Here is a 12,499-nt window from a genome sequence, read left to right as displayed (position 1 = left end):
GGTTTGAGCCCTGCATACTGCATGCTGCCAATATGGAGCCTGCTTGGCATTCTCTCCCTTTTCCTCTCTCTCTGCCCTACTGTCTCTCAAAAAAAAACAAAAACAAAAACAAAACAAAAAACACTTTGGTAATTAGCAGTGTTGAGATGGCTCTTAGAGCCATGGGACTGCCTGAGATCATAAGATCATAAGATCATAAGAATGTAGAATGAGACAAAAATAGGGATCAGGAGGGAACCCTTGACTATACAACATTGGGACACTAGGAGAAGAAGGTGGTTCAGCCAAGGAGAAAGGAATTCTGGCAAGCTGGCAGAAAACCAAGGGAGCAGAAGGTCCAGTGAGATAATAGGCCAAATAAAAAAACTAAGAATTGACCATTGGATTTAGCAACATGAAGGAAATTGATGACCTTTTAAGTAAGAATAGTTCTAGTTCAGCAATGAGAGAAACGGCATGATTGGTGGGGTTTTGCTGTAAAGAAAAGTAAAGAAATGGATACTAATAAGCAGAGAAAGTAAGGTCAAGAAAGAACTTTTTAAATATGGTAAAATAAATAACCATATACTGAGAGAAACCATTTAGTAGAGAGCAAAAACTGGTAAGTCAAGAGAGGCAGAGAGAAGATAATGATTAAAGTTATGTCTTTAACTAGATGAAGGAAGACCACATGTATCCAAAGAGTAAAGATAAACTGAGCCAAAAAGAGGAAAGGTAATTTGTCCAGTGTTTGCCGTTGCCATTGTTATTACTGTTATCTTCTGAGCCACTCTAAGTGTAGATACACCCATTATTTGGGTATGTCTTTAATGATATACTCTATGTACGAGATTTTAAAACCATTGGCTTGAGATTACTGACAGTAATTGGGAAAACTTTCTCCACAGAACTGTCAATATCTAAAGGCAAGCCATAGAAAAAGGGAAAAGGTCTCAGAAGTTCACTGGATCCTATCCCTCAGACCTGATCAAACAAAACATATTCCTAGTCTGATGCCACACTCATCAAAGACGTTGTGGTTTAAGGGAAGATGTAGGACAATAATTTGGAAAGATTGGTGAAGGGCCAGAATGACATCTACCCTCCAGGCCCATGGTATGAGGATTATGGGAAAGAAAATAGACTAGAGTTGAGAAGGAAGCAAGGGAATCAGTGTCCATAGGGGAGAGTCCACTTTTAGTCTGTGCCAAGAACATTTAGAAAAGATAGTGAAGGTGAAGGTTATTTTCCTTATAAGGGACCATAAATTCTAAAGCACACATTGGAAGGGTTGTGTTTTGGGGGAGAAGAGTGGAGAATGAGATATGATCTGTGAGTGCTGGACTTTTGTGCAGAACAATATAAAATGCGAAAATTGGTATGAACAGATTAGTCCTGAGGTTCCCTTAGGCAGATTGTGGTTGTGATTCAGAGAAGGTTTTGTTTAATTTTGGGGTGTGGATGACAGCAAAGGCCTTTGTCTGAAGCAAAGAAAGTTCAATGAACACTCCCAGAAAACTATTTCTTTAAAGACTTTTTTAAAGTCTCTCAAGGTCTACAAGGTCTGAGATGATCTCACATATCTCCTATTGGCATTCGGTCTCCCTCAGCTATCTTCTTCCCATGTTCCTTCTTACCTCGCTACTCCATTCAGGATACACTGGCCACCTTGTTATTATTCCAAAATGTCAAATATGCCCCAGCTTCAGGGTTTTACACCTTGCTTTTCCCTCTGCTTAAACTTTTTCCTTGAGACAGACAAATACCTCACTTCTTCAGGACTCTGCTCAAATATCACCTTATCAGAGAGATGTTTGTTCTTCTAACACAACAAGAGAAACAAAATAGAACCATAAAAAACATACTCAACTAATCCAAAAGAAGGCATAAAAATAGCAAGGCAAGAAAAAGAATAGATGACAGAAGTAGAAAACAATTAGCATCTTGTTAGATTTAAACCCAGCCATTATCAATAATCACATTAAATATAAATGGTTTAAACACTCCAACTAAAAGGCAAGGTTTTCCAGACTAGATTTAAAAAAAAGCAAGACCTAACAATATACCACCTAAAAGAGAACCTTTTAAGATATAAGATCACAAATAAGTTAAAAATAAAAGAATGAAAAAAAAAAGGTGAAAAATAAGCCATATGCAATGGACTGAATGTTTGGATCCCCTCCCAAATTCATATGCTAAAGTTCTAACCCCCAATATGGTAGTATGGGGAGAGGGAGCTTTAGGAAGAAATTAGGTCCTGAAGGTGGAGCCCTCATGAATGGGAATAGTACCATTAAAAAAGAGATGGCAAAGAGCTCTCTTGCCCTCTTTCTGTCATGTGAGGATACAGTAAGAAGATGGCACTCTGAAACACAGAAGAAAGCATCACCGGAACCCAACAAATACTGGCATCCTTATCTCAGACTCCCAGCCTCCAGCATTCCAACATGAGAAATTTCTGTTGTTTATAAGCCACCCAGTCTATGGTAGTTTGTTATAGCAGCCCAAACTAAGACTCCATACTGATACTAGTCAAGAGAAAGCTGGAACAGATATATCAATATTAGACAAAGTAGATTTCAGAACAAAGAATATTACCAGGGATAAAGAAGATCATTTCAAAATGGTAAAGGAGCTGTGTCATTAAGACAACATAACAATTGAAAATATTTATGTACCTAGTAACTGAACTTAAAAATACAGGAAGAAAAAACTGATAGAACTGCCAAGAGAAATAAGGAAGTGCATAATTATCGACAGGTGTTTCAGTATTTTTATTGCAATAATTGGTTGAACTAGTAGATGAAAAAATCAGTAAGGACAAAGAAGATTTGAACAACATCAACTAAAATAACTTGTTGATATTTGTAGAACATTCCACTCAACAAGAGCAAAATGCACATGATTTTCAAGTGCTCACAGAACTTTTACCAAGATAGACCATATTCTGGACCATAACACAATTCTCAGTAAATTTAGAAAGATTCAAGTTATACAGATTATGGTCTCTGGCTGCAATGCAATTATGTAAGAAATAAATAAGAAAGAAAGAAGGATATCTGGAATATTCCCAAATATTTGGAAACTGCATAACACAGTGCTAAATAATGTATAGGTTATAAGGAAATTAAAAATTGTTCAAAATAAAGGTGTTTTGAAACTGAATATCTAAATGTACGGGATCCTGCTAAAGCAATACTTAGAAAATAATGACATCAGGGTCAACCTTAAGAAACTAGGAAAAGAATAGCAAAGTAAAATCAAAGTGAGCAGAAGAAAGGAAATAATAAAGATCAAAGTAGAAATCAATGAAATAGAAAAGAGAAAAGCAACATAGCCAAAATCTGGTTCTTTGAGGAGATTAATTAAATTGATGAACCTCCAGCCAGACAAATTTGGAAAAAAAGAAAGAAGACACAAATAATGTATCTCAGGCATGGGAGAGGTGGTAACACTACTGATCACACTATTAAAGGGAATATTAAAGGGAAATAAGGGGATGTTATGAACAAGTATGCCCACAAAGTATGCTTACATGAAATGGACAAATTCTTCAAAAAACACAAACTACCAAGACTTAAGAAGAAATAGACTACCTGGAAAGCTCTATTTCTAGGGAAGAATTGTAATTTGTAGTTTAGAATCCTCCCACAAAGGGGCACTTGGATGTCTGAGTCTGTTAAGCATCTTGGTTTGGGCTCAGGTCATGATCTCATGGTTTGTGAATTCAAGCCCTACATTGGGCTCCATGCTGACAGCGTGGAGTCTGCCTGGGATTCTCTCTCTCTGCCTCTCACCCACTCACATTCTCTCCCTTTCTCTCTCTCAAAATAAATAAGTACACTTAAAAAAATCTTCCCACAAATAAAATTCCAGGAACAGATGGCTTCACTGGTGAATTCTGCTTATATTTAAGGAGGAAATAGTGTCAATTCTCTATAACCCTTCCACAAAACGTAAGAATTGGGAAAGAATTTCCAACTCATTCTCTGAGGACAGCATTTCCTGATACCAAAATCAGAAAGAGATACAAGTAAACTACAGACCAATTTCCCTCATGAACCTAGATGCATAAATGTTCAACAAAATATAAGCAAAGAGAACCCCCCCAAAATGCAAATTAATAATATATCCACAATGAGGTGGGGTTTTCCCTGGAAATGCATGTGTCTCTGTGTGTCAAATCTCCCTTTCATTTCTTTTATAAGGGTACCACTCATTGAATTTATGGCTCACTCTAAATCCAGGATGATCTCATCTCAAGATCCACAACTTAATTACATCTGCAAAAATTTTATTTCCAAATAAACTCACATTCACAGGTATCAGGGATTAGGGCTTAGACATATCTTTTGGGAACCACTATTTACATGTTTTTCCAAAAACTATTACACAGATATCTGTATCAACTTTATTTGTAATGGCCAAAAACTAGAAACAATCCAACTGTTCATCATCAGGCAAAAGGCTAAACAAATTCCATTCCTTGCAATGGTATACTTCTCAACAATGAAAGTGAATGAAGTACTATACATAAAAACCTGGATGAGTGTAAAAATAATTAAATGAGTGAAAATATAAATATAAGAAGCCAAACCAAAAAAAAAAGTGTATGTACTGCGTGATTCCATTTATATAAAATTCTAGAAAATGTAAAGCAGTGTTTAATCACAGAAAATGGATAGATCAGTGGTTTTCTGGGGAGGAGAGATGGAAAGGTATTTGGTGGGGAATATTACAAAGAGGTACAAGGAAACTTTTTGGGTGATGGTTATTTCATTATTTTGATAGTGGTGATGATTTTCTGTATGTACACATCTACCCAAACTTAATAAACTGTACACCTTAAATAAGTGCAGTTTATTGTATTTTAATTATACCTCAAATGCATTGTGAAAAATAGTGTTTCCTCATGGATTCTGCCGTGTTCTAATCATCTGTGGTAACTCCGGGAAATAATACTAAGCCACTCTCGCATTCCACAATTTTGTTTTCCTTTTTCTTTTTTCCTATGTGCTATGAGACACTTAAATTAGGGACTGCATCACCTGGGCTCCCTTGCCTGCTGACTTCCAGTTGGTGCTAGCCAATGGGAGGTACAAGCTGGAGATTCAGGGCATAGCGAGACAATGGCCAGGACATTTATTTCCCCCTGTTTCTGCATAGTTCTGGAAGTGTTTGTGTTTTTCTCTGGTCACGCTTCATGTAAGATATTCCTCTTTCAGAGGTTTAACTCTGGTTAGGTCCCCTGTAAACCATGTCTTCCCTTAAAAAAGGGAAAATAGCTTCCTGTTGTTCCTAGTCATTGTGTATTTTACCATCCCTTCCTGGATCCCTGAAATCTGCCCACACCTCCCTAAAGAGTACCTTTAACCCTATTTAGTTAATATCTTTTCATCCCCCTCCTCCCCTTTCTCTCTCTCTCTCTCTCTCACACACACACACACACACACATCCCTCCTAAGGTAAAACAAGATGTTCTAAGCAATAATACTCCTAACAATAATAATATATTCTGCTAAATTTTCCCAGATCCACAATGGAAGAATCCACAATTACTAAACAGAACTATTTCAGTTTTCCTTTTATTATCTTCTTATTTCTGGACCAGTCATTGGTAAACTATGGCCCACAAGTCAGATCTGGCTTATTATCTGTCTTTTTAAATAAAGTTTTATGGAAGCATAGTTTTACTGGAACATGGCCATGTTTGTGGCTGTTTTTGCACTACAATGGCAGAGGTGAGCAGTCATGACAGAGACCATATGGCCTTTGAAACCTACGATACTTGCTCTCTGGACTTTTATAAAGAAAGTTTTTCAACCTAGGTCATGCCTAGTGCCTACTGATAGTTAATAGATCAGGCCCATTACTGTAACTTTCCAAAGAACAGAGCAATCATTGCCTTTAGACAAATAACTGGCAGAAGACTTGAGATTATTATTATTTTTTTTCTTTTTGGCCTGCGATGAAATTTTTAGGCAGGACTCTCTCCCCATTTTGTCACCATAAGTAGAAAGAAAGCAGTATAATGATTTTCTTTCATCTCATCCAGAGGAAACTCCCAGAGCTTGAGTTGTCTTTCCTATTTACCCCTGATGTTGTGCAACTTTAAATCAGAAATGGGGTTAGTTACTGAAATTGAAATATGGGATTTCTCATAAAGTTTCAAACCTTAAATACAACCAGATGTACATATATGATTCTTATTTACACAAAATTGTGTACCAACAATTCTGTAAAGTGTAGAAAGAGCAAAAACAGACTACTGTGGCTACACGAATATTTCTATTTCAGAACAATTTCTCGGATGATGATATTGATTAATATATTCAGTAGAGTATTTCAAAAAATCATATATTATTAATGAGTAAAAGCCTCCCGTAACCATTAGTCAATATATATTGAGTTTTCATTAAAAGTTAATAAATCATTATATAAAAGGGCTTTGAAAACCATAGATCCAAATCCCATCCCATCATCGCAAGGTTCGAAATAAGAGGGAATTAATCAGAACAATTCTTCATGTGTTCAAATTATGATATTATACTGATATAGTTTGTTTCTACAAAAGCCCAAAATATAGAAACATTTCCTCTATAATCGATACTGTTTATCATTTAAGAGGACATTAGTTCTGCCTTACATTCTTGGAAAAATATTAACAAGTTTTATTTCAAAAGTACTGTATTTTCTTAATATGTCTGCTAACAGTTTGAGAGTCTTACTATAGTGAAAGTCTTAATAAAAAGAAAGCAGACTAACTTGAGGGACTTCATTTCAGTAAGACTTTTAACCAAAATTGGCTTCTGTGATGAGGACTATTTAAAAAAAAGTACCACCTTATTGTACTTAATTGTACAATATTGGTAGAAAATATGTGGACCAAGAAATCTATACAATTGTACATGAATTTTGAGAAAGCACTTCCTAACTCCTTGCTTTAAATATGAAATAATATCACAGTAGCTTAGAACTCTGATCTCCTTTTTTCAATCAGAAATTTCTTTCAAGTTCCAGACTGAGTATACATGATGAAAAGAAAAAGTGGGTAAAACAAACAAGATTTTTGTCAATATATCGAAGTATTATACATAAACTATTTAAATGAATAAATATATTATGCTAAATACAATTTGAATATCAAAAGTTTCCATAGAATATGAAAGATTGGTCTAGGAAAAATTTCATCATATTTTACCATAACCATTATTTTGAGCACCATTAGGTATGGAGAAGAGTATTACTTCAAACTTTTTCCACCTAGCACATCCTAATTATTCTTTTTTGGTTGACCAAATTGTATAGGCTTAATACTACTTTATAACAATTTATTATGATATAAGAACTATTATGATATGAGAACTCTCCTCTTTTGAGGTTTCTAAAAGCCATTAAAAAGCCATTTTGCAGATAACATGTAAAGAAATTTATCCAAAAATTTTCTATGAGTGTTAGTAAGTGGTAGATTTTAACCTGCATAATATTTTCTTATCATAGGGATCATTGTTTACATAAGTCTGATATTCATTTACTTCAGTCAATGAAATAATAATTCTATGTTTACTGTATAGCTTTGGCAGAGATGAAAATAATAACACATCAAAACAGTTTAGATTATACTGTGATTCTCCACTCCTTCTCAACAGAAATGACATTTCTGACATATTACAATCTCCATTGTCCTAGGTGGTGATGAGAGGCCACTATTGTTCAGTGAATTCTGCATTACATCTGGTTTGTAGACAGAACCATATACCAGCTATTGTAGTAAAGATTTTACAGATATCAAGTTCCAGGTATCATTATGTAATATTGTCCATCTACTTCTATAGGGATGACATTCCTTTATCTGTCCAATACCAACAGATAATACCTCAGGGAAGATAAATTGTCTTTATATCTCTGGCAGTTGATTCATTAGAGAACATCACTAAAGGCCTCACCAGCCAGTCATGCATTCTATCATATATGATGTTCATCATAGTTTACATACAAACATTTCTTTAGCTTGATTTCTACCAAACCTGGCCACTGACTTTTAAAGACAGAAAATTCAATGGTGATTAAAATATCCAACCATTTTTCCTGAGTGAGGGAATAATCTCATTACCAGCATTATTATAAGGAATGGTGTTCCATCAGAAACACTATTCAATTAACTATTCAATTAGAGATTTGTTGTTTTCCCCAGCTGATTTCCGGACATAGCTAACTTCTGGGCAGTTGGCCATAACCTGCTTTCCATCATACACAGACAGCTATTTTAGCAACATATCATCTTGATTTATGGTCACTCAGAATGTAGATCTCTGGTGTTCAATATCATCTCCCTTATCTCATACATTGGTGGCAATTCTCTTATGCTGTCTAAAAAATAGCCAGGGGTAATCACGGTCTACACACTGTGAATAGAGTAATACCTATAATTGATTACTTGCAAATTAAGTCATTAGGGTGTTGTGCATCTTCTTTTCTCTAGGTTATTCAGGTGGCCTTTAGATAGAACTTGCAGAATACCAGAAATATAATCTTTACTCCCTGGAGAAAACAAGTGTTTTTTGAAACACTAGCCATCAGTCAGTCCCAAAATTTCATCAAAAGAAATATATCTAGATGAGCCAAAGTGATATACAGTTTACTGATACAAACCTTTGTCTGACCATTTCTTTGGAATAGGATTGTTAGTACAGAATAGAAACATTTCTCCAGTTCCATAATTTTTCGTTTTTAGGAGGATAAAATATGAGAACTTTGTAATCATTTTGAATTGTTATAGAATACTTCAATAGTTACCCAGTTCATATTTTTAAATTGACATAAATAAATAAATAAAGACATTTACTGAATCATATAAAAATTTAATCTAATAAAAGGCAGGAGAAAGGGGAAAAAGGAACAACAACAACAATAGCAAAAAAACAACTAAACAACTAATAAAAAATAATTTTCTAGAAAACAGCACACAAAATCGGGTTGGATCTAACCATATCAATAATTACATAAACTATAAATAGTCTAATACCTCAATTAAAATTCAGAGATTGTCAGATTCTATTTTTAAAAATCAAGACCTAGGGGCGCCTGGGTGGCTCAGTCGGTTAAGCGTCCGACTTCAGCTCAGGTCATGATCTCACAGTCCGTGAGTTCAAGCCCCGCGTCGGGCTCTGTGCTGACCGCTCAGAGCCTGGAGACTGTTTCGGATTCTGTGTCTCCCTCTCTCTCTGACCTTCTTCCATTCATGCTCTGTCTCTCTCTCTGTCTCAAAAACAAATAAACGTTAAAAAAAATTAAAAAAAAAAATCAAGACCCAAGAATATTCTGTCTATAAGAAATCCACTTAAATAGAAATATATAAATAAAATAAAAATAAAAAGGTAAAAGAGATATACCATGTGTGCCAGTTATTGATTTATAACCTCTTAGTTCCAAATTTATACTTCATTGTCTCATTCATGAAAATAGATCTTCACCCTGCACCAGCTGGCATAAAACTAAATTTTGTCAATAGAGGGCACTAGAGAGACATTTCAGGATGAAGGAGCAGATTCCCAGAAAGCCCACCATTTTTTCTCCCACTGCTAAGCCAGTGCATTTTCTCCAGGGTACAGCTCTCTACAACATTTGGCTACTCCTGGGGCTTTCTCTAGCTCCTGATTCAGGTCACAATATGACCTGGGCTGCCAAAGTTTTTTCCTTAGGTTTTCTCTACCTCTGCCTTTTAGCAATCCCGGCATGTCTGAACTTAGAGGGAGCCTCTGTCTGTGCTCTTGTCCTTCCTCAGCAGTAGATTGCTGTTAATCCTGGTAGGCTTGTAAAGGCAAGGGATTCTCATTTGCTTTGATTGATCCTCAGTCTCACAGTAGTCTTATACTCCTGTACTTTGGGGGTAGGGCTTTCTTCCTATGCAAGGTTTTGAGCAGGAGTTTCCTGACCACCCCCTCCAGTCCCCTGCCTCTATCCCTGTTAACAGGCTTTTGCTTTGTAACTGTGGAAGATCCTGAGCCTAAGGGGATGTCCTACCCCCTTGCAAGGCATAGAGCTTTTGCTTCAACCCTTCCCCCAGAATCAGTTTTTTGTTTTTTGTTTTTTTTCCTAGGAGTCTTTACTACTCATACAGAGCACTTCACTTCTGACACTTTTGGTCACCAAATATGTGTATGTGGGATTTCCACACCATGCAATTCTCTATGACATCAGCTGGGTGTCCTGCAATTCTGACACAATTTACCTGAAGATAGTGTCAGTTCCCACAGGTTGTGGGTTCAGTCCCACAAGACTGTCCCCACCTTCAGATATCAAGCACAAGTAATAGTTCCCCAGGTCACCTACAACTTCTGTCAAACTTGGCCATAAATCAGAGTTCCCCACAATCCCTTCCTTGGATTCAATTAATTGGCTAGGTCAGCTGACGGAACTTAGAGAAACACATTTACCAGTTTATTAAAGGATAGGATAAAGGATACAGATGGACAGTCAGATGAATGGATACACAGGGTGAGGTCTGGGAGGGTACTGAACACAGGAGCTTCCATCCCTGTGGAGTTGGAGTGTATCACCTTCCTGGTATGTGGATACGTTCACCAACCTGGAAGCTCTCTGGGATTTTTATGGAGGCTTCATCATGAAGGTCCGATCAATCTTTAATTCTATTGCTGGCCCCTCTCCCTTCTCACAGGAGTGTGGGGTGGGCCTAAATTTCAAAGCTTCTAATAATGGCTTTGTCTTTCTGGTGACTACCCTTACTCAGAAATCATCCAGGAGCCCATCAAGAGTCCCCTCATTATAACAAAAGACATTCCTGTGACCTGGGAAATTAGAAGGGTTTTAGAACTTCTGTGGTAGGAATTAGGGGCAGAGACATATATATATATATATATATATATATATATATATATATATATTTTTTTTTTTTTTTTTTTTTTTTTTTTTTTTCTCTATTATCTCACACATGGTGATTATCCAGAGTGGGGTGGCTCTGGGAATGGTAAAAATGAAAAATGGATAAATAAGTAGGAGGCATATTATAAGAGTCGTGTATGCCAAGCTGGATATTTTGACATAATGTTGTAGATTGTAGCAATCATTAAAAGGTTTTTAAATAGAGGCATAGTAAGATGAAATGTGAATGCTAGAAAAATCAGTATGGCACCAGAATATAGAAAAGATTAGTTAGAAGAGAGATTGATGGTGGGTGTATTGCTAGGAGGCTGTTACATCATAGCAGGTAAGAGATGGAGGTGTGACCCACGACAGCGCCAGTGGATGAACTATAAGAGGATATTCTGTCAGTATGTTAACTTTGCCCTTCCTTTGTAGACTCAAACATCTGTTCCTGTGAAGCGTTTTCACCAGTACTCTGAGACAAACTTAGTGAAATTCACTGCTTATACAGCACTAATTATGAGCTAGCATATGGTTGCTTCTGATTATTTTTTAAATCTTGACCTTATATTTGATGAAGTTTTTGCAGACACTCATTAATGTTTAGCCAATACTCATCTGCCTAAATGTGGACAGGGTGTGTATAGGTCTGCCACCTGGCCCTTCTCCCGTCCCTTTGCGTATTTGTGTCTCTCTTCTCTGTGCTGTGTTCAGTACTATTTTCTATGGTGCAACATAAGCATCCAATCAAACTCTCGTTAGTCAAGTGGCTAGCCCTCAAATAAGGAAAAAGAGGCCTTTCCAAATTAAAATAGATCCTCTAAACCATTCATATTTAGTGAGGAAGAAAAGGACATTGTTCCAAAGTAAGAACTGCCAAGAGCTTCAGAGATACAGTTTAGATGGAACTTTCTAAATTTTCTTTGTTTTTAGAAAACTATTCTTAGTTGAGGGAATAAAAGCCCAAAATGGATCTTAAAAGCAGCTTGAAATTGGAATAGTTTTTATGATACAAATTTTTAATAGATTAGGTCAATCAGAAATATGTTTTAAATTTCCTTTGAATTATAAATTATAAATCTAGAAACTGACTTCTTAGAATAAACACAAGAAGCACCTTGTCTTCTTCATGAATCTGTCATACACAACTTCACACACCTATATGCACATGCATATTCTTGTATACACACACAAATCTGTACACAGAAACTATCTCTTGGTTTTATAACACAATGATACCGTCTCATTACCGCCTTCTGCCAAAATAAGATGATATTTGTAAGAATATTTGTAAGAAATTCCCTCTGATACCAGGATTGGGTCACCATATTGAATCAACACCTTGAAAAATAAATACACTGAACCTTTTGCAAAACTTCAATATTAAAAAAGTAGAATATTGTATTTTATAACCTTAAGTTATTTTCTGATGTACACTGTATGGATTTCAGATCTAACTTCACATGGCCAATGCCTCCTGGTGTAGGAGTGGCAGGTTCTTTGTTTTTTAACTTCTTCATTTCCTACAAGATATGCTGCTTGTTTTCTAATATCCTTATCCTGTTGTTTAAGTAGCAAGAACTGAACTCCCAAACATATCTCAATTTTGCACACACACGCACACACACACACACAC

Source organism: Panthera leo, chromosome F3 (genome assembly GCF_018350215.1).
Source record: "Panthera leo isolate Ple1 chromosome F3, P.leo_Ple1_pat1.1, whole genome shotgun sequence".
Taxonomy (NCBI): Eukaryota; Metazoa; Chordata; class Mammalia; order Carnivora; family Felidae; genus Panthera; species Panthera leo.
This window is presented reverse-complemented; position numbering follows the sequence as displayed.